Here is a 23,060-nt window from a genome sequence, read left to right on the forward strand (position 1 = left end):
CACAGTGCTGCTCAATACGAGATGTATCGAGGCACGCCGCACTGACATACATACCTCTATCTGGTGTGGTCTGGCAGGGTCGTGATCCTCATGAAGACTGTGTGGGCTGTGTTGGCCTAGCAGAGGAGGGCAGACATGGGCAGCTATGTGGTCAGGGTGCCGGCGAGCAGGCGGTAAGGTTGACTACCCAAGCAGCATCTGGGTGTCGGTACTGGGAACTAAAGGAAACAACTGGGTCCCTTGTGGAGGATATCCATTGACCTGTGGGTGAGAGAGAGAGAGACACACAACATGATATACACTGACTGTACAAAACATTAAGAACACCTTACCAATATTGAGTTGAAATTCGTCAGGGCATGGCAGCGCTCCACAATGCCACTTCATATAATGTTTACATACCCTACATTACTCATCTCATATGTATATACTGTACTCTATACTACCTACTGCATCTTGCCATCTTTATGTAATACATGTATCACTAGCCACTGTAAACAATGCCACTTCATATAATGTTTACATACCCTACATTACTCATCTCATATGTATATACTGTACTCCATACCATCTACTGCATCATCACTCATTCATATATCTTTATGTACATATTCTTCATCCCTTTACACTTGTCTGTATAAGGTAGCTGTTGTGAAATTGTTAGGTTAGACTACTCGTTGGTTATATCTGCATTGTCGGAACTAGAAGCACAAGCATTTCGCTACACTCGCATTAACATCTGCTAACCATGTGTATGAGACAAATAAAATTGGATTTGATTTGATGTTGACTCCACAGTCCCCACAGTTGTGTCAAGTTGGCTGGATGTCCTTTGGGTGGTGGACCATTCTTGATACACAAGGGAAACTGTTGAGCGTGAAAAACCCAGCAGCATTGCAGCAGTTCAGGACACAAACCGGTGCGCCGGGCACTTACTACCATACCCCGTTCAAGGGCACTTCAGTCTTTTGCCTTGCCCATTCACCCTCTGAATGGCACACATACATACAATTCATGTCTCAATTGTCTCAAAGCTTAAAAATCCTTCTTTAACCTGTATCCTCCCCTTCATCCACACTGATTGAAGTTGATTTAACAAGTGACATCCATAAGGTATCATAGCTTTCACATGGATTCACCCGGTCAGTCTTTGTCACGGAAAGAGCAGGCGTAACGTTTTGTACACTCAGTGTACATGCTTGATGTGTTTGAAGAAGAAACAATTGTGGGATGCACTAACATCGGGTAGGTTGTAGAACAATCTACCAACAACGAAATCAAAATCAGAGAGCAGTTATGTGGTACGACGAAACACATTCCACAATTGATTCTACCCCATTCCTGACTGGATTCGATCCAAGATTTATTCTATCAACTGATATATGCGCTGCTCAACTTAACTATAATATCCTCATCATGATTCTATTCTATGTGTTCTAATCTGAGAGTTCGTGACAGATCTATTCCCCTCTAAAAACGGTCCCTTCTCCGGGTGACCTCTCAGTGGGAGAGCCGAGTTAAACTCTGCAGCGACTCCAAATCAGCCCAACTCGCCGCCTCACACTCCGGCTTAGAACTTTGTGCACACGCTGTCGGGAAATATGCCCCCAGAGTAGCAGAGCATATTTGCATTTTGCAGAGAGGAAAAACAGTGCATGATAACAACACACTGATGCACTGTCAAGTCCTTCCTAACAAAGGGAGAGGAAAATAACAGACTCGCTCACACACAACCCAAACAAAGAGACTGATGGTTAACTCTGGGGTTATGTACATTGTTGACCTGCTTTCAAACTAGGCGGGAAGGAATTGGGTTTTTATTTCATCCATGTATTCATGTATTTACCTACAAACACATTCCCGCCTTCCCATCCATCTTTCTTCTCTCCTCTCTCCCTCGCTCAGCAATATGATCGTAATTGGACAACCCCTCATTAGCGCCTGCATAACGAAACCCCATATGCTCCCATTGGTTTCATGATCTAGCGAGAGGCTTGGTGGTGGCATAGTGTTGCCACGAAAAAGCATTGCCATCATTTACAGAAATACATTCAAATTAGGAGAGGAAGGGAGAAGACACTACCTATGGTATTATTGATAACAATTCATCAGTGTAGTCATGTGTAAAGGGGTAGCTCACGTTTCCCTGATCTACCATTTCCTGCATTTTTGATCCTCCATGTACTGAGCTGAAAGTTGGAGTTGAAAACCGCTCGATGTGTCACCTGAACTGAAATGCACAGGCTGGCCCTTTGTCTGTGGCGTGTGCCCTCAGTACCCACATGCTCTGTGTGTTTGAACAGACCTGAACCCAACTCTGGGACGCGTCACACACAGGAATCTCTGACCGTTCACCTGACCCAGATGAGCACAGCGTCATGTCTTGCCTAGTCAAGTAAAGGTTAAATAAATACAACAACAAACAAAACAATATGGGGGAGCTGAGTGATCAGATGTAACCGTCAGCTCAACAACCCTGTCAACCAGCAGAAAAACAACACCAGTGGGTTACTTTGATCAGACGGAAAAGACGTTCATTTTCCAAACCACAACACAAACATCAGACAGGAAACACTGGCAGCTGCTGTATGTGGATGAGGGGCGTGTGTGCATAGTGTCGGGTAAACGTGCCTGTTGTGTCTGCGAGACAGTCTGAAATATCCACTTAGGCACAAGAACCCTGAATAAATAGAGAATGCATTAAGATTATTATTATTATTTTTTTTAAGTGTGTGTTTGTGTGTGAAAACTGATGTGTGAGTGCATGTGTGTGTGAGTGCATGACTGGGGAATGTGTACAAAGTACACATACGTGTGCGCATCTCACTGACACGTCTCCTAGCCGTGAATAACCAATCTGTCCATAGGGGACATGCAGCGATGTCTGACCTCGCACAGCTGTTCACGAGGAGAGGATTACACGGCAGGGTAGCCTGGGGCGGCAGGGTAGCCTAGTGGTTAGAGCATTGGACTAGTAACCGGAAGGTTGTGAGTTCAAACCTCCGAGCTGGCAAGGTACAAATCTGTCGTTCTGCCCCTGAACAGGCAGTTAACCCACTGTTCCCAGGCCGTCATCGAAAATAAGAATGTGTTCTTAACTGACTTGCCTGGTTAAATAAAGGTAAAAAAAAAATATTAAAAAAATAAAAAACATACAAAGGAATCGGTCAGCCACATAAATACTACTGGAAAGTCATTCCCGGTGTCCATGCATAGTACACACTTAAATACATCAAAGATAAACCACGTCGGTACTCATATTGGCAGTCAGTGAGACGCTTGTGATTCTGAGTGCGTCACCGTGTCTGGAGATTGGAGAGGGCTCTAGCCAGTCCAGTGGCTTATTCCAGAACAGTGGGCGAAGCACTGCGAAGCACTGTGAAGCACTGTGGGTGGATAGATGCCGAGATGTCACTTTGCATTGAGCAGAGCGAACGCTTTATAATTGGAGCCCACTCTCGCGATCTGCAGGGTGGAGAGCGACGGCCTCGGCGTGGTTTGAATCCAGTCACTCGTAATACAGCAGCAGTCACACACCCCTGTCGCCTCTACTGCAAAACCAACCGAAGGAGTGCGGCACCTCGTGTGAAACTGATGGGTTAGCGCTCACCACGATACATTACAATAAATCACGCTTAAAAAGTCTCTGAACGCATGCGATGCAAATGGTCCAATCTTATCTTCTTCTCTCCAGCTTTGGTACCAAGGCGACAGATGCAAGACTACTGATAACTGACCGGCAGATGTGAGCCTAGCGAAATCCCAAGGGAACATTTCTCTGCATTACTGCCAACAGATACTAATCTGCTTTGCAAGCAGGGGGACAATTCAACTAGGTTTTTAGCAAAGGCATCACATTTGCTCCTCATTACGAGTACGCAAACGAATCTCGACACACCCTCACTCCCCAGAATCCAAGCGTCCAGTGGACCTAGTGTTAGGCTTATTGGCCTCTATAATTGGTCTGATTATCTCCCAAGTTAATGTCCTCCCTCCTTGTGGCTGTCATTTGCCAAATGCTGGTGTGGATGTGTTTCTGACACCTCTGGGGTACGGGCCTGTTTGCAGACGATGCAGTCGAGCGTCTCTCTCCTCAGCCTATCCTCTGTCTGTCTCGACAGCGGCTGTAGCAAGGCCCAGCTCGCCTCCCCTCTCTCTCTCTGACTGCAACCGCTAACGATTTAGTCTATATATAACCCCCCCATCTGTTTGCGTTTCCCTCCTTTTCTCATCTCATGCTCTAGCCTTGCACCAGACCCATGCATCTAAACCCCATTTCCATTAAAACTCCACAGCGGGTACCACAACAGCTCCCGTTGGTGTGGATAAAGAACGGCACAGTTTGAGTGAAAGGCTCAATATTTGCTGGTTGCTAGTTTCTGACGGTTGTGGCAAAGATGAAAGAAGAAAACGGCAAATGTGAGCACATGAGGTGCGGTGAACGAGGGGGAGAGAGAGAGACATGCCTGTTCTTCTGCCAGATAGCGCCGAGGGCTCTGTGTCTTACTGCAGTCAATCCAGAATGTCTGGCGGAGACGGATGTAATCTTCTGAACACCAGCGTGTTCACGTCAACGCCGTTCCCATCTCGGCTTGTAGACAGTCCTCGGCGCAGTGACATCGTGAACATTCGATTGCCTTCCAACATCAAACGTGTCATTGCCGTTATGTAAAAGTATAAAGACAAAATGACATCAACGGCATGGTGGCCCAAATAACACAACTGCTGTATTTTAACACCGATAAACACATCTGTTTAAATATGTCATTTGGTATATGTCAGTGTAGCAAGCCAGGCAACTAAAAGCAACTTTCTTTTTTTGGTCCGTTTGCCACTTCCATGCAGCTACGACCGGAAGTGGTTTTTCGTAGCAGGTTAGGGTAGCAGGTTAGGAAAGCGTTTTTGCTAACCCTAACCCCAACCCTTTTCCTAAACTTAACCTAAGTTCTCCTAACCTGCTAAAAATAATCCCTTCCATTCGTAGCTGTTTTGAAGTGGCGTGTTTTTAGGGAATCTCCTGTTAGCCAGTTCAAATAATGACCAAAGCATAGCTGACAACATCTTAACTTTAGCCAATTTGTGTTCATTATTACAGGAAGATAAATCAGAACAAGGTCATTATTTACAAGGTAATGATAGATAATCAAATAAAATCAAATGTTATTGATTGCAAACACATATTTAGCAGAATGATAATGATAGATAATGACCTGAAATGGTCTCTTCACACAGACAGTGTGGTGAAGACGTCGCAACAGCACATATTGAACCTCAGGAGGCTGAAGAAATTCGGCTTGGCCCCTAAGACCCTCACAAAAATCTCAGATGCATCATTGAGAGCATCCTGCCGGGCGGTTTCACTGCCTGGTACGGTAATTGCACTGTTAGCAACCGCAGGGCTTTCCAGAGGGTGGTGCGGTCAGCCCAACGCAATACTGGTGGCGCCCTGCCTGCCCTCCAGGACATCTACAGCACCCGGTGTCACAGGAAGGTCAAGAAGATCATCAAGTACCTCAACCACCCGAGCCACGGCCTGTTCACCGCGCTACCATCTAGAAGACGAAGACGGTGGAGGTGCATCAAAGCTAGGAGCGAAAGACTATCAATCAAACAGTCACCACTAGCCAGTCTCCACCCAGTACCTTGCCATGAACCTTAGTCAATGTTCTAACCCACTACCATTCGGTACTCTACCCTGCTGCCCTAATTGCATAGATTCATTGAACACTGGTCACTTTAATAGTGTTTACATACTGTTTTACCCACTTTATAGGTACAGTATATACTGTATTCTGGTCATGGCTCATCCTTAATAACTTATTATTATTGGTAGGTATTACTGCACTGTTGGAGCTAAAAAATACAAGCATTTAGGCTACAATCCTTAGGAATCTTCACCCAGTTGACTACTTTAAAATGGCGGAAGCCCTCAATGGCGCTGTCAATGCTAAAACAGCCTTCTGGTAACTAGAGGCCTCTATCGTTCTCTATGGGTGTGCACTGTCTCGTTGCTGGTAACCATGACAACGGACGCTGCTACAGGGTCAGACTTTTTCATTTGAGACATGGAAAACCAACAGTCGCAGGGCGGTCTACAGACATTCCACCGTGGAATTAAATTAAATGTTGTTTTGACCAGCGGCACTTGTCGTATTCTAATTGCCTACGGACATGTTGTTAGACCAAGTATAAACCAGCCTTAAAGAACCACTGAAAACGCACACGTTATTTTCTGTTCCTCATTATCAAAACAAGATTTCAGTCTTTGAGGTGTGTTTCCTGACCGATTCTGGATTTGTCCCCCATGAGACACTGTGGATGGGGAAAGCCTCTTTCATTTCCTCAAAATCCCCAGAATGATAAGATAACTCAAGAAATCTGTAATAAACGTTGACGTGTTGGTCGATGATGTTTCAGTTGCTAAATTTTACATCTAACTAAGGTGTTTAGTGCAGTGTTTCTCAAGTAAAAAAAATGTGTGAGGTGTCGTTCTATGTAAACAGTTGGCTCTGCTGGGCAGGTCTGTCTCACTGGGGACAAATTACCTGCCCTCCTGGACACCTACAGCTCCCGATGTCACAGGAAGGCCAAAAAGATCATCAAGGACAACAACCATCCGAGCCACTGCCTATTCACCCCGCTATCATCCAGAAGGCGACAAAGCTGGGACCCGAGAGACTGAAAAACAACTTCTATCTCAAGGCCATCAGACTGTTAAACAGCCATCACTGCCAACATACAGACTCAAATCTCTGGCCACTTGAATAAATGGACTTAATAAAGGGATCATCAGTCACCTTAAATAATGCCACTTTAATAATGTTTACATATCCTACATTACGCATCTCATATGTATGTACTGTATTCTATACCATCTACTGCATCTTGCCTATGCCGCACGGCCATCGCTCATCCATATATTCACATGTACATATTCTATTCATCCCTTTACATTTGTGTGCATTTGGGTGTATAAGGTAGTTGTTGTGAATTTCTTATATTACTTGTTAGATATTACTGAATAGTCGGAACTAGAAGCACAAGCATTTCGCTACACTCGCATTAACCTCTCTGCGCACGGAACCCGCTAGCGGGCTGAAATTCCACAACATACGGTGATCGCTACATAAACAGTCATATTAACATCTGCTAACCATGTGTATGTGACCAATACAATTTGATTTGATTTGACTGTCTATGCGATTGGATCGAGAGCAATCACTGCAGCTGTTCACCCCATGTTAGTGGGCAAAAGGACATTGTCAAATCAAAACTCAACCTTCATTTACCCTTACCCTTAATGTGACACAGGGATTTTCCAAACTCTGTTTTAGACGAGACTGACTTTATGGCCTAAATGATCCTTTCACACTTTGCAGTCAATTGTGCCACTCGATGAACTGTTTCTGAGTAATATCGATGCCACATTGGCCGTTTTGTAAGGGAGGTGTTGCTTTGTAAAGGCAGTCCCTCTTTAACTCCAGATTTTTTTTAAGGCTGCCATGGTAAATAGACGGTCTCTGTTCCCGTCGTTTTCTTTCAACCTACTGTTGAGACTAGCCTAGGTCGTAATCAGTGGAGGCTGCTGAATGGAAGGGCATCAAACCATGTGTATATGATGTGTTTGATACCATTCCACTCAATCCACTCCAGCCATTGCCACGAGCCCGTCCTCCCCAATTAAGGTGCCACCAACCTCCAGTGGTTGCAATAGTAGAATGAACCAGGTCCCAATTTCAAAATCAACTAGCCCATGTCAGCTAAATAGATTTAGCTAAGTAGTTAAGTGAGGCTATCCAGCTATCTAAACCTTGTAGTTATGATGGCAAGATTACGTGTCAAGCGGCCTAGACTTCCGAGGGGGTCCCCCCATTTGATTTTGTTGTAATGTTTGAGTCGTGCAGACATCATTAGAATGCACAAAAGACATGGCAAAAAAATGTAGAATTGCAGGAAATAAGCATTAAAACTGCAACACTGCCTCTCTGCCAACAAGAGGTGTGTGAACAGTTGAACAGTTGTGTCGTTGACAGGTGTTTGAGTGTGTGTGTGTGTGTGTGTGTGTGTGTGTGTGTGTATTAACACCCCTGTTAATATACTGATAAATGACTATATCCTTCAGGGTCGTCTCAAATTAAGGTTTTACTTTGACCAGGCACATGGACCTCAGTCGATCTGTACAATACAGCCCAGAGATTGTAAACAATTCTAGCTTCCTTTTACTTCTTGAAACCCTTTATCTGATGTATTGTTCGGGCACTTGAAAGTAGGACTATTTTTCTTCATTGACTCCCTCTGCCCTGAAATTGTGGAGGTGCTTTGCCATCGTGTTGTGATATTTTTCCACTAAATTGACTTAATTCGATCAGGCTCGGCACAAGGTCCTCCAGCGTGGGCTATATTTAAGAGCAAATCCTCATGACCTTTTGGGAGCTCTGTGTCCGCTGGATGCCAGCCACTTAGCCTCACTCTCTCCCTCCAAGACTGAGTGCACCAGGGTGGAAGAGTTAAGCTAGCCGGGATCCTCAGGCTGATTGGGACTGAAACCCCTTCATCTCAATGTTGGCACAACACAACAATGTTGTTCCTGCTTTTACCATGTCCCCCATCTCTCTATATCTATTTGTCTGTCTCACTCTCCTCCTGGGCCCCAGTCTCTCACTTCAGCAAACGGCTTGACCTTGAGATGTCCTGGCCCTCCCTCCCCCGCTCCATCCCTCGCCTCAGCCTCCCCTCCCCTCCGGCTGCATCTTGTACTCATTAATTTATCCATTTCTTTATTTTGTGACAACCGGCTATCCTCTCCGCCTGAATGGCCATCGTGATGTAACGTGAGTGGTTGCTTGACGAACACCCCTACGCCTCTAACTCCTGGCGCTGTGTCCTCTGCCTCACGTACGTCAGAATCAGCTCCACTAATAGGGACTTTGACGGGCAGAGGACAGGGAACCCTGGTGAGCACCCCTATCATTACTGACCGGCAACGTGAGCAGACACGCCAATGGGCTGCGGTGTTGGAACAGACATAAAAACAGGCATTAGAGCACATGCTATTTACATTCTCTGAAACCTCCATTACAGGACATGCCGTTCAACATTGCACAGTCTTCCAAAGCCCTCCAACCATGTCACATCTTAAAAGCCCTTTATCAACATGCCAACCACTAAAGTGGGGCGGCAGGGTAGCCTAGTGGTTAGAGCGTTGGACTAGTAACCAGAAGGTTGCAAGTTCAAACCCCTGAGCTGACAAAGTACAAATCTGTCGTTCTGCCCCTGAACAGGCAGTTAACCCACTGTTCCTAGGCCGTCATTGAAAATAAGAATTTGTTCTTAACTGACTTGCCTGGTTAAATAAAGATAAAAGAAAAACTTTTTTTTTTTTAAGTGTCTACATCCAGTATCGCTGCAAGATGGCCAATTACCTTATACACACACAGCTTATACTCCACCTCCTTGGGGATGACACTTCAGGCGAGTTCAGGGGACCTAGTTGACACGAGCACCACCACCTAAGAAAATGTCTGTAAGGGATCACACACAATTTAGGCAGTTTTTATGCCCACAAGCTATGTCAATAACACCCATGAAAACTACGACATCTCATCCAACAGTAGAGTAATGGGAAGCAGTTACAGGAGGGTCTTTTTTTTTTTTATAACCCCACCTACCTGCAATCAAGCAAAAATAAAGATCTGCTTACGACCCCCACATACAACCACTATTTGAACAGATCACAACAACACGCCCAATGGCACTGTTGGCCCAGCAAAATCTAGCAGACTGCCCAAGAATACGTTTAAGAGGTGGAAAATATAGACATTTTTAAAGACGCAAAAATGTGTATAGGTGCAATGAGGTCTGCGCTGGTCGTCTGCTCTTGTTGCCCACAAGTGACAGTGGCAGTTTTACACTGATGTCTAGAAAACGACAAGCTTTGCTCAGTGTAATAAATTATTTTTAAAAAGAATGCAAACTGGATGGAATATGGGGAAAAATGTGCCGTGTTTTTTTATTTTATATTCAATGCTACCAAAACATTATTTACAGAAACTTGTTACAAATGAATGAGTCACCCATGATTCACCAAACAATATGTTGAAAGAGGAAGCAAAGTACTTTAAGCACATGTTTTCGTATCAGTCTCCTCCATCTCCACTAACCAAAGTTAATTGTAAGGATTTTTTTCCCTTATTAATAAAGTCAAATTAACAGCTGTGTAGAAAGTCTCATGTGAAGGCCAAATTACAGAGGAGGAACTGCTTGATGCAATTAAAGCTTTACGTCTGGGAAAACTCCAGGGCTGAATGGCATACCAGTGGAAGTAAACCAAAACGTTACTGATGTACTCAGAGGACCGTTACTGGCATGTTATAACCACTCCGATAAAAATGGTAGATTAACAGATACTCAACAAGAAGGTCCGATTGAAGTATTACTGAAACAGGAACCAAGTGGTAAATATAAAGTCCACGAAAAAAAAATGGAGGCCCCTTACACTTCAGTGTTGTGATGCAAAACATTTTGCAAAGTGCATAGCACTTAGAATTAAAATCAATCTTTTATACAATGGGTTAAGTTGTATACAATAACCATAGGTGTAAAATAGTAAATAATGGCCACTTCTCAGAAAGCCTTAAGCTGTCAAGTGGAGCAAACTATCCAACAATAATATCAAGTGCCAAGAAATCCAGAGCTTAAAAACAGACAAACAGATGTGTCATTGTACACTGATGATTCATGTTTTCTTGAGGATCTAGAAATATTTTTCTATCCTCTCTGGATTAAAAGCAAACTATGATAAGTGTACTATATTGCGTATTGGATCACAAAATAAAAATACTTTTACATTACTGTGTAGTTTACCAATAAAATGATCTGACGGTGAACTGGACATACTCTGTATTCATATACCGAAAGAAAGAAATGATCTCATTACAATACATTTGAATAGAAAGTTAGCAAAAATAGATAAGATCTTGCTACCATGGAATGGTACATGCCTATTTGTGGGAAAAATCTGATTAACAATTTAGTCATATCGCAGTTGATCTATTTGCTTATGGCCTTGCCTATATCTAGCGACTTGTTTTGAAATTATATGAGCAAAAAATATTACATTTTATTTGAAAGGGCAAGCCACCCAAAATTAAATGGGCCTATTTATATAATTCATATAAATTCAGAGGGCAAAAAATAGCATTAGACCTCTCACTAAAGACTTCAGTCATACAAAAGTTAAATCTTAAACTTAAATCCAAACTGGTTCTCTAATAAATTAGTAAGAATCCTCACCCCATGTTCAAGAATGGCCTTTTCCCCTTTTCAGATTTCAACCTCTCACTTTTGGTTATTTGAAAATGAAATAATCTCCAAGATATCACTATTTTCAAAACAAGCCAAAGAAAGTTGGTTTGAATTTCAGTTTAATCCACCAACAAATATTATGGTTAAACTCAAATACACTAATTGATTTAAAAAAAATATATATAAGGGGGATACAACCATGCCAGCTCTGTAGATTTTGCTGCGAAGAGACAATCATTAGATCATGTATTTTATTACTGTAGCTTTTATTTTTTGCAGGAGGTTCAGGATTGGCTGAAGAACTGCAAATATCCCTTCTGTCTAATAAAATAAAGTCAGTCAATTGATCAATAATATAATAATACTCTTAGCAAAACTGTATATTTTGTATTTACAATATGTAGCATTTACAAGAATAGAAAGGTTCAGAGCTTTTGTGAAACAGCACATAGAAATATATTGGCAAATAGAAATCAAAACTGGATGGGAGGGGTTGAGTGGAGCTGAAGGATGGCACTAAAAACAAACAAAAGATCACTATTGTAAAATATTCATTGTCTGTCATAGTTGAAGTGTACCTATGATGAAAATTACAGGCCTCTCTCATCTTTTTAAGTGGGAGAACTTGCACAATTGGTGGCTGACTAAATACTTTTTCCCCCACTGTATATATATATATATCACAGAATTGTCTGCTGTCGGGGACAAAGGAAATGCTCCAATGACAAAAAAGTCAATATTGTGTGTGAAAATGACTGGGGTGACAGACTATTCCTCTCCGTGGGATTGGTGAAGCAGACAGAGATAGAACCACCTGTTTCTCCAAGGGACCCCGACGGAGATTGAAACAATCCACAACCAGAAACCACCCCCCCTGGACTTTGATTATGACTGCAGGCTTGCACATCACAGACAGCTAGGCTGCAGGCTGCAAGTTCACTTTGAACGGACTGAAGCGTTCTACCATTCTGGAAGGACGTATTCGCATATCAGCTGGGATGGCTTGGGGGGGGGTCGAGGCTGTGTGAGTCTTGTGCTAGATCGTAGCTGGTGTGTTCAACCTTCAACTCGTGGTCAGGCTTCCTCGGAAGACAGACATTACACAGTACATGCAACTGCATCAGATGGGGCAAAACTAAAACCTCTGAGCATCGACGTTATCCACCTGTGGTGTTTCAAACCTTTCACTGGGAAGAAATAGTTATTCCCTTGCAACTTTTATAATTTCATATACAGCTCGGTCAAAAGCTCAAAAACGAAAAAAACTGCTGGTCCCCATCGCTAACAGTAGGTGCTCTGAGGCCCATGCAGAGCATCTGAAGGGCCAAGTTAAGGTTTCATCTGTCAGCAGCCAGGCTCTCGCTTTCTCTCTCTATCTCTCTCAGCAGCCAGCTAGTTTAAAATGTCATTAGTCTGACTGCAGCCCTGGCCGTCTCGCCTTGTTATGCTCTCTGGCAAACTCCGGGCTTGCTGCATTATGTATTCTTCCCGTTAGCTTCCTGCCACGGAACTAATAACGTTTTTTTTTTTTTTTTACTCCTCTTTTTCTTCTGGGGAGGTGAAGAAGTACAAGGAGAGGTTGGGAGGGGAGGGTGGAGGGTGAATATAGAGATAAATCAGATGTAGTGGGAACGTGTTCCACTCGAGTGATCGCTCCCAATGGAGACTACCCATCCCCGTGACAGTCTGCAACTCTGCTACTCACTTCCAAACGAGTGACAGTGAGAGCGGAGGGGGAAGGAGGGAGGGAATGCTTGGGCAAAGGAACGCATGCTTCCAGGATGAGTGGCGCCTCTGTGGGACTGGCCTCTGGCTGATATGATATGTATCCGCCTTTCACCACTTCATTTGCATGACAGTGGAACTTTTCAGGGAGAGGAAAGATGTGTTTGCATGGCTTTCCTCTCACTGACATTTGGAGATGACACCCGCATGCTTATACATTTCTTTTGTAGATGTTGCCCCATAGCATAAAAATAGCCCCGTAATATCAACGGTCCACCACCATATATTATAGTAGGAAAGTGGTTATTTTCTGCTCATGCATTCTCCCACTGGTGTGCCTGGCCAAAGAGCTCTATTTCCATGTTATCCAAGAAATGTAAACACTTAGATTTTGCGGAAAGGCATCGGGGACTTGGATTGGAACCGGTGCTTTGGTCCGATGACATAAAAACAGAGTTGTTTCAACCACGCACACCAATGAGAAGAAGATAACCCCACACCTACTGTAGTATGGTGGCGGATCCTTGATGTTACGGGGGCTTTTGCTTTTTCCTGATCACTTCCTGAGGCCCTTGTTTAAGGTCAACGGCATTATGAACTTCACCCAGTACCAGGATTTAGTCAAACGCCTGGTTGCTTCCAGCATGACAATAACCCCAAGCACACATCAATAATCCACAAAGAAATGGTTCATTGGAATTTAAAAACAAAAAATCTCCATCTCTCCGATTCTGTATTGAAGTAACGGCTAAGATCCCTCCCAATGGGTTCCTCAACTCATAAAACACTTTAGAAAAAGGCTCAGTGCCGTAATCCTCGCAGTGTGAAGTATTGATGGGTATTGTAAACAGGGGTGTCAATCATTTTGACCCCTATCTTTTTTGAGAAAAAAAAAAAAAACTTTTTTGAGAAGAAAATCTTTCTCTGAGCAAATGTATTAGTGTAAAATCATATCATTTCCCCATTTTCTTTTTAGGAGCATACAATATAGCTCAGTATTTGAATGATTTATTTCATACAGTAATTTCTGCTCATCTTTATCAAGGGTGTCAATAACTTCGGACCCCACAGTATACGGTCACATCATATTAAGTAAACATTGGTCGACTGTGATAGATGATTAGCACAATCATTTACGTAATTAACACGATAATTACAGTCATGTCTTGTGCACTCAGGCTCGCATGTTGAAGACGACATCATCCTTCACTGATGATCGAATTTCCACCAGATTATTGTAGAAGAAAAAAAACACATGGAAAAACATGGAAAGACAGACAAGTTACTGTAAAACGACTCCATGTTCTTTTATTCATGCCTGAAACCAGAACAGCAGCACTCCAGCCTCCAATGGACTGTTATAAACGAAACAAACATCTGCCTCCTTTCCCTTCACACCAGCTTCCTCAATGCAGTCCTTGGGGCATTGCTGCACTACAGATATAAACCCTGCTGGGAGTCGACACCACACGAATCAATAGACATCGATGACAGAGCAATTCCGAAGGGAATACAGGAGTTCATATGGCACGCTGCATCCCTCATTGCTCATTGGCCGCAGTTTATCTTTTGAGTCATCTGACTCACCACCCCATTCCCACACCATCCATCCCTCATTGCTCATTGGCCGCAGTTTATCTTTTGAGTCATCTGACTCACCACCCCATTCCCATACCATCCATCCCTCATTGCTCATTGGCCGCAGTTTATCTTTTGAGTCATCTGACTCACCACCCCATTCCCATACCATCCATCCCTCATTGCTCATTGGCCGAAGTTTATCTTTTGAGTCATCTGACTCACCACCCCATTCCCATACCATCCATCCCTCATTGCTCATTGGCCGCAGTTTATCTTTTGAGTCATCTGACTCACCACCCCATTCCCATACCATCCATCCCTCATTGCTCATTGGCCGCAGTTTATCTTTTGAGTCATCTGACTCACCACCCCATTCCCATACCATCCATCCCTCATTGCTCATTGGCCGCAGTTTATCTTTTGAGTCATCTGACTCACCACCCCATTCCCATACCATCCATCCCTGTGTGAATTGACTGTACATGATTGGTTTCTGACTGCAGCTTCACCCTGTGAGCCATTTTTAAAAAGAGTTGCAGTGTAATCCCCATGAGCTAATTGGTTAACCATTTTCCCTTTAAAGATACAGATGGCTGCAGGCACAGATGTTTTAATTTAGGCCATTGATTAGCAGTTATCCCCTGCCTGACTCACTAGCTAGCATTAGGTACCTGCTACGATCCAGCAACTCCTTTACTGCAATATGACCAATAACGACATGTGCACAATGGGTTTTCCTGGGCCAATCCATCCATGACATGTAATGAAGCAATCAATCACTCAGGCACGTGTATCTGGCACATAGCCTGTGGCAACTTACACAGTGGCACCTGCGGTCATGACTATGAGTTGTGGATCTATGACATGACTCACACCTGGGTGCATTATGTGTATACTTCCAAGGCCCAACTGTGCGTTGTAAAGATGAGTATTTTGACTGTCAGGAAGTAAAACATCTCCGTGGTCAATTGATGCTATAGGCTACTTCCAGACAGGTTGTCTTCCCCCTGAGAGGAGGACAAAATGGATCAAAACAAGAAAAAAAACACTGGGTTTGTTTCTGTTTTCTCCTCTAAATGATTTGCTGCTCCGGGACTTCAGCTTGCTGAGCTAATCCTTGGACCACTTGTCAACAGTTTGGCAGACATGACATTTGTGGCAGGCGAGGCAGATTTGGGTCTGTCTACTGACTGAAGTCCAACTAGAACTTTCAATATGCTTACCTAATCCGCTGCTCCGCATGTCTTCCAAGCACGTCAATTTCCTGCCTCACAATGTCTTCCAAGCACTTCAATTTCCTGCCTCACAATGTCTTCCAAGCACTTCAATTTCCTGCCTCACAATGTCTTCCAAGCACTTCAATTTCCTGCCTCACAATGTCTTCCAAACACTTCAATTTCCTGCCTCACAATGTCTTCCAAGCACTTCAATTTCCTGCCTCACAATGTCTTCCAAACACTTAATTTGTACATCGGAATTTGGCCCCTGCAATACCATCAGGTCTGTACAGTAAATGACTGATCCGTAATCTATTAGTGGATATGTCAGTAGTTAATCAGTCTGATCTTATCCTCTTTTACTCTGGTCCCGTCTATTGATACCAAGCAATGTCAATGTCACTGATATGTGATTATGGTAATCACCAATGGATCAATTATTCAAAATCACTAAAGTGGCAATCTCTTTTGGGAGATGTCATAAATGCTCATCTAGACCAGTTTGCACAGCATGCCTCTATGGCACAATGATAGAGGAGCAGAGCATGAGCGTGAGTGAGAGAGAGAGAGACCATATAAGAGACACAAATTTCCATCAGATTACACAGACCCACAATGAATTCGAAAACAAACCCACTTTATATAAACTCCCATATCTACTGGGTGAAATACCACAGTGTGCCATCACAGCAGCAAGATGTGTGAGCTGTTCCCACAAGAAAAGGGCAACCAGTGAAGAACAAACAGCATTGTAAATACAGCCCATATTTATTTTCCCTTTTGTACTTTAACTATTTGCACATATGACATTTGAAATGTCTTTATTATTTTGGAACTTTTGTGAGTGTAATGTTTACTGCACATTTTTATAGTTTATTTAACTTTTGCTTATTATCTACTTCACTTGCTTTGGCAATGTTAACATAATGTTTCCCATGCCAACAAAGCCCTTAAATATACATTTTATTGAATTGAGAGAGAGAGAGAGAGAGAGAGAGAGAGATGGGGGAAGGGGAGAGGAGCTCCTTTCAAACGGGCTGGATTCACATGTGATTTGAGAATCATTAGTCAGAGAGTGAGCCTCTCCTCTGCCTATGTGTGTGTGTGTGTGTTTGTCTTCCTTCATGTGTGTCCTCACTGCAATGCAGCACATATCCTTGCCCAAGCTCCTCTCCCTCACCTCACACATGCAACAACCCCCCCGCTCCTCTCATACATGTCACCCCTGCCCTATAGCTTCACAGTATTTCTCAGACTCCTCTCCCTCACCCAATCGACCCTCCTCCTGGCTTATAGCAGCCCTCACATTATGCATTCCAAGTTAAGTCACCAGTTCGGTCTCACCTTCACACTCCATACACTGACGAGCACTCTCCCCTTCACACCACAAAAATCCTCCTCTCTCTCACCGTTGCACACTACACCAACCGCACCTACCGAGCATCACCTTCATAACAGTACAATCCACACCTTGATCCTCTAGCCCGAAGACCTGACATTGAATTGCATAGAATTCTACGTCGGGCAAAAAATAAGCATTTGGATCAGGAAAGTTTGCTCTCACAACCTCAACCAGGCAGAATGCTGAATAAAATTACACTTTGCCAGTTGTCCATGTGGTCGGTCCTTTGCAGGTAGGAATGTGAGACAAAATATCCACAGAGTTGTGTCATCAGCTCAACCTTCAGTGGGCCGGTCTGTATATCGTTTTGTATTTCCGTTTTTTCTTTCCCAATACTGATGCAATTCGCACGTGACAAACACTTGCACAATATGGCCGAGCCTAACCGAAAGGCAAACAGCTCCAGCTGACTGCGAGGAAATGGGATTCGGTCGACTACATTTGGTTAAATTCGGTTAGTGTTGACATATTGTGCACCACGTGCAATGATTCAACAGATTGAACATACAGTGGGGCAAAAAAGTATTTAGTCAGCCACCAATTGTGCAAGTTCTCCCACTTAAAAATATGAAAGAGGCCTGTAATTTTCATCATAGGTACACTTCAACTATGACAAACAAAATGATTTTAAAAAATCCAGAAAATCACATTGTAGGATTTTTTATGAATTTATTTGCAAAATATGGTGGAAAATAAGTATTTGGTCAATAACAAAAGTTTATCTCAATACTTTGTTATATACACTTTGTTGGCAATGACAGAGGTCAAATGTTTTCTGTAAGTCTTCACAAGGTTTTCACACACTGTTGCTGGTATTTTGGACCATTCCTCCATGCAGATCTCCTCTGGAGCAGTGATGTTTTGTGGCGGTTACTGGGCAACACGGACTTTCAACTCCCTCCAAAGATTTTCTATGGGGTTGAGATCTGAAGACTGGCTAGGCCACTCCAGGACCTTGAAATGCTTCTTACGAAGCCATTCCTCCATTGCCCGGGCGGTGTGTTTGGGATCATTGTCATGCTGAAAGACCCAGCCACGTTTTATCTTCAATGCCCTTGCTGATGGAAGGTTTTCACTCAAAATCTCACGATACATGGCCCCATTCATTCTTTACTTTACACGGATCAGTCATCCTGGTCCCTTTGCAGAAAAACAGTCTGAAAGCATGATGTTTCCACCCCCATGCTTCACAGTAGATATGGTGTTCTTTGGATGCAACTCAGCATTCTTTGTCCTCCAAACACGACGAGTTGAGTTTTTACCAAAAAGTTGTATTTTGGTTTCATCTGACCATATGACATTCTCCCAATCTTCTTCTGGATCATCCAAATGCTCTCTAGCAAACTTCAGACGGGCCTGGACATGTACTGGCTTAACTTCTTAAGGATTATGCAAAATACTGTTCCCACGAAGGAACAGCACTCAGCGGATTTCAGAGCGCCACCTATAGTTTTTGATAAAACTCATAATTTCACGAAACTTTCATTAAAATACACATTCAAGGTAGTGAATTAAAGCTACACTCGTTGTGAATCTAGCCACCAAGTCAGATTTGGAAAATGCTTTTCGGCGAAAGCATGAGAAGCTATTATCTGATAGCATGTACCCCCAAAATACAACGTCACCTAAACAGACAGATTTTGCGGTAGACGGCGCTACCCAAAACGCATAAATAAAATATAAAACATTCATTACCTTTGACCATCTTCTTTGTTGGCACTCCTTGATGTCCCATAATCAATATTGGGTCTTTTTTTTCGATTAAATCGGTCCATATATAGCCTAGATATCGATCTATGAAGACTGTGTGATAAACGGGGAAAAAATAGCGTTTCATAACGTAACGTCATTTTTTAAAAGTTAAAAAGTCGACGATAAACTTTCACAAAACACTTCAAAATACTTTTGTAATGCAACTTTAGGTATTAGTACACGTTAATAAGCGATAAAATTCATCAGGAGGCGATGTAAATGCTATAGGCAATCGTCTGGAAAAAATGACCGGAAAAACCTCGACCAAAACATCCTGTTTCAGGTCGGAGGGAATCGGTTCCCTTGGGTTGGTTCGACCAAGAATCAAATCCGAATCAAATGAGGAGACTCTATACATCCTGTGGAAGCTGTAGGTACTGCAAGCTCGGGCCTCATTTAATACGGTTCACCTTTAACAATTCATGGAAGTGGCGCATGGATATTTATTTCCACTTTCAGTGATCAGATTTTCCTGCGCTTTTCGATGAAACAGACGTTCTGTTATAGTCACAGCTGTGATTTAACCAGTTTTAGAAACGTCTGAGTGTTTTCTATCCACACATACTAATCATATGCATATACTATATTCCTGACATGAGTAGCAGGGCGCTGAAATGTTGCGCGATTTTTAACAAAAAGCTGCGAAAATTCGCAGCCTCCTTAAGCAGGGGGACACATCTGGCACTGCAGGATTTGAGTCCCTGGCAGCATAGTGTGTTACTGATGGTAGGCTTTGTTACTTTGGTCCCAGCTCTCTGCAGGTCATTCACTAGGTCCCCCCGTGTGGTTCTGGGATTTTTTCTCACCGTTCTTGTGATCATTTTGACCCCACGGGGTGAGATCTTGCGTGGAGCCCCAGATCGAGGGAGATTATCAGTGGTCTTGTATGTCTTCCATTTCCTAATAACTTCTCCCACAGTTGATTGCTTCAAACCAAGCTGCTTACCTATTGCAACTTCAGTCTTCCCAGCCTGGTGCAGGTCTACAATTTTGTTTCTGGTGTCCTTTGACAGCTCTTTGGTCTTGGCCATAATGGAGTTTGGAGTGTGACTGTTTGAGGTTGTGGACAGGTGTCTTTTATACTGATAACAAGTTCAAACAGGTGCCATTAATACAGGTAACGAGTGGAGGACAGAGGTGCCTCTTAAAGAAGAAGTTACAGGTCTGTGAGAGCCAGAAATCTTGCTTGTTTGTAGGTGACCAAATACTTATTTTCCACCATAATTTGCAAATAAATTCATTAAAAATCCTACAATGTGATTTTCTGGATTTTTTCCCCCTCATTTTGTCTGTCATAGTTGAAGTGTACCTATGATGAAAATTACAGGCCTCTCTCATCGTTTTAAGTGGGAGAACTTGCACAACTGGTGGCTGACTAAATACTTTTTTGCCCCACTGTACATATTGACAGAACCAACCGGACCCACAAAAAGTTGGGTAAACAACACTTTCCTGTGGATACCCTATCGCCACCTCCTACCACCAAAATTACCAACAGCATGTACGATGTGACCTCTGAAGAGAAATAACACTTCACACTCGATATCGGCCGGGCCGCTTCAAACTCTCCTTGAGCACAACTTCTTGACATGTAAAATGCAAAACTGAGCGCGTACGTCGATGCGCGTCGTATGGAATCTTGATCAGTCGTCCATCGTCTGCCTTTCGTAGGAACTGAGCTGGTAGTTTGATATGATTCAGAGCAAGCTTACTGTTTAAGGGATACCCTCCTGTGAAGGATGTTTTCCATAGGAGATATTAAGAGGCTGTCTCTCCCATCCATGAAGCAGTGGACTCCTGTTGTTAACACCTACACTGTGTTTGCGAGCTCTTACCTACTCTCTTCCTCCCCCCCATCTGTCAGCCACAGGAGCCTCGTGGAAATGAGAGTTCTCACCTGCTCTTCTTCCAGCCAATCGGATCGCTGGGACTGATCAGTGAGGTGACAGGTAATCTAGGAGGAACTGCAGTGTTATTACTGCCACCATCTTTTACACCTCTGGAAGATGGAAGGTCTTCTTCTTTGAAGCTAGATTCTGCACTCCAAACCGTAGAGCGTTTACATTTTTTTTAAACATATTAAATGTACCTTTTAAGTATTAAAAAGCGACCATGGTGAAATACTACTCTAACATTTCCCTAGGTGTATATAATAGGCTGATAATTACCATTATTTGGGAGTTGAAAAACTGAGTGCAGGTTAAGCCGGAATAAATATCTCCCTTTGGTTTTCATTTTCTAACGTTTACTTTCGAATAGAAAGACCTCTTCATTGTCCCCAAATAAGTGTTGCATGTTTAATCACCTTTGTTTTTGCTCTAAATTCACACAAGATACTTCAAAAACCACATGTCCAACAGATGCCCTTGAACAAAGAAAGGAGGAGACCATGTGGTGTGAAGCAGAGAGCTCCTTCTCTTTGATATTTCCGGCTCCAGCTCTGGGCTTGTGGGAGAAGGTGTGATCAATCACATTTGAAGTGTTTGATTGCTACCAAAGGTGTGGTGATGCAGAGAGCAACCGCGGCAAGACCACGGCAAAACAACAATACTAGCAATCTCTTGTCCTCTATGATTGATTAATTGGACCCCTGGCTTTTGTTTCTTTGTGTCTGACTCAGAAGAAAGGGGAAAGGTGAGGCACTCCAACTCCTACAAAAGGGATGCAATCCAGAGGTCTCTGTGTCTAGCTGTCATGAAAACCATCCGTGGTGCTATCTAAACTGCAGGCAAAATGTAAGATTCGAATCAAACCCTTGATATAATGTGTTTATCTTTCTCATAGAAAAATAAATATCTCATCAGAAACATGTTGGGGATACTAAAGCCTGTCGAGGTGATGTATTCCTCTTTTCTGCCAGCTTCATGCAAATTCCCTGCTCATTAGATATTGCATGCATTCTGATTTCAAAGATTATCATCTCCCTCCTTGCACACACACACACTCGCACACGCACGCACGCACACACGCACGCACATACACACACACACACGTAGTGTGCATGTGCAACATGAGCAACATAAGCCCTGAAAATAAGACTTCAACGCTCCGTGTCCACACACGTGCAAGTTCCACTCGCTAAATTTGCCATGGCGTGCTCTCCCACAGGAGAAGCGGCGTGCTACAGTGTTTTAGCGAGGTCCCAAGGTTCACTCCACCGCCCGACAACAGAGTGCTGTGGAAATGTGCTTCAGACACAAGAACTGTGGATTGACCATGTGTTCCAGGTTCTGGAGGAGCACTATTAGTGAAAGGTTAATGGTATTCTGGCTCTGAGACAGTGGGGAGAAGGGGGGACAGAGAGGGGAGGGAGGGGAGATGAGGAGACGCAAGGATTAAAGGGACGCATGACAGATCGATGTACACAAAGTGCCGGTAGGCGACAAGGGCCTTGGACATTATACAATGTTTTCGAGACAACAGCAGTGTTCCTGCTCCATCTATGTCCCTCCTCGATCCCCCTTGCCTCCGACCAGCCGTCCCCTCTCGTCCTACTAGGCATGCTCTGCTACAGAGGTGTGAATGGTTGGGAAGAGAGAGAAACGGGTCATAGAAAAATAGGGTAGATAGTGAAAATCCGACCGTACTAGGCTATGTGTTCTACCATTCTACCTGTTAGGTTGATGCTGTGTCCAACAGGAACGCTTTGACATAATTTGAGTCTTCGACAACAAGTTATAGCCTCTAGCTAGCTATTTATTTAAGCTTTTGTTGCTTGTCTCTGTGGTACTGAGGGAGTAACAACCACCTTGATACGACTGGGGTGTTAGCATGAGCAGATGACAATTCTCTTGTGTTGATGGCAGGTCTTCTCTGCAAGTCTGCTTCCGTAAATACACTGAGTGTACAAAACATTAGGAAAACCTTCCTACTAACCCCCTTTCCCCTCAAAACAGCCACAATTCGTCAGGGTATAGACTCTATAAGCAATCCACAGCGATGCTGGCCCATGTTGACTCCAATCCCACTGTTTTGTCAAGCTAGCTGGGTGTTCCTTGAGTGGTGGACCATTCTTGATATCCACAGGAAACTGTTGAGCGTGGAAAAACCCAGGAGCAGTATAAAATAGAACCCTATTA

At 43.4% G+C, this 23,060-nt stretch overlaps 1 protein-coding gene across 2 annotated transcripts in view; it reads right to left on the minus strand.

Annotated features, from left to right (window-relative positions):
• Positions 1–23,060, minus strand: part of LOC112266756 (leucine-rich repeat and fibronectin type III domain-containing protein 1-like protein) — a 112,980-nt gene that overhangs the window by 52,112 nt on the left and 37,808 nt on the right. The window contains exons 1-2 of one of the 2 annotated variants that reach the window (XM_042297139.1): positions 9,423–9,523; positions 55–261 (exon numbers count right to left, since the gene is read on the minus strand). The gene's annotated coding sequence lies outside the window, so the exon portion shown is untranslated. Of the gene's footprint in view, positions 1–54; positions 262–9,422; positions 9,524–23,060 lie in introns of those variants that run through there. The other variant, XM_024444530.2, reaches the window with a different exon arrangement.

This window comes from Oncorhynchus tshawytscha, linkage group LG14 (genome assembly GCF_018296145.1).
Source record: "Oncorhynchus tshawytscha isolate Ot180627B linkage group LG14, Otsh_v2.0, whole genome shotgun sequence".
NCBI lineage: Eukaryota > Metazoa > Chordata > Actinopteri > Salmoniformes > Salmonidae > Oncorhynchus > Oncorhynchus tshawytscha.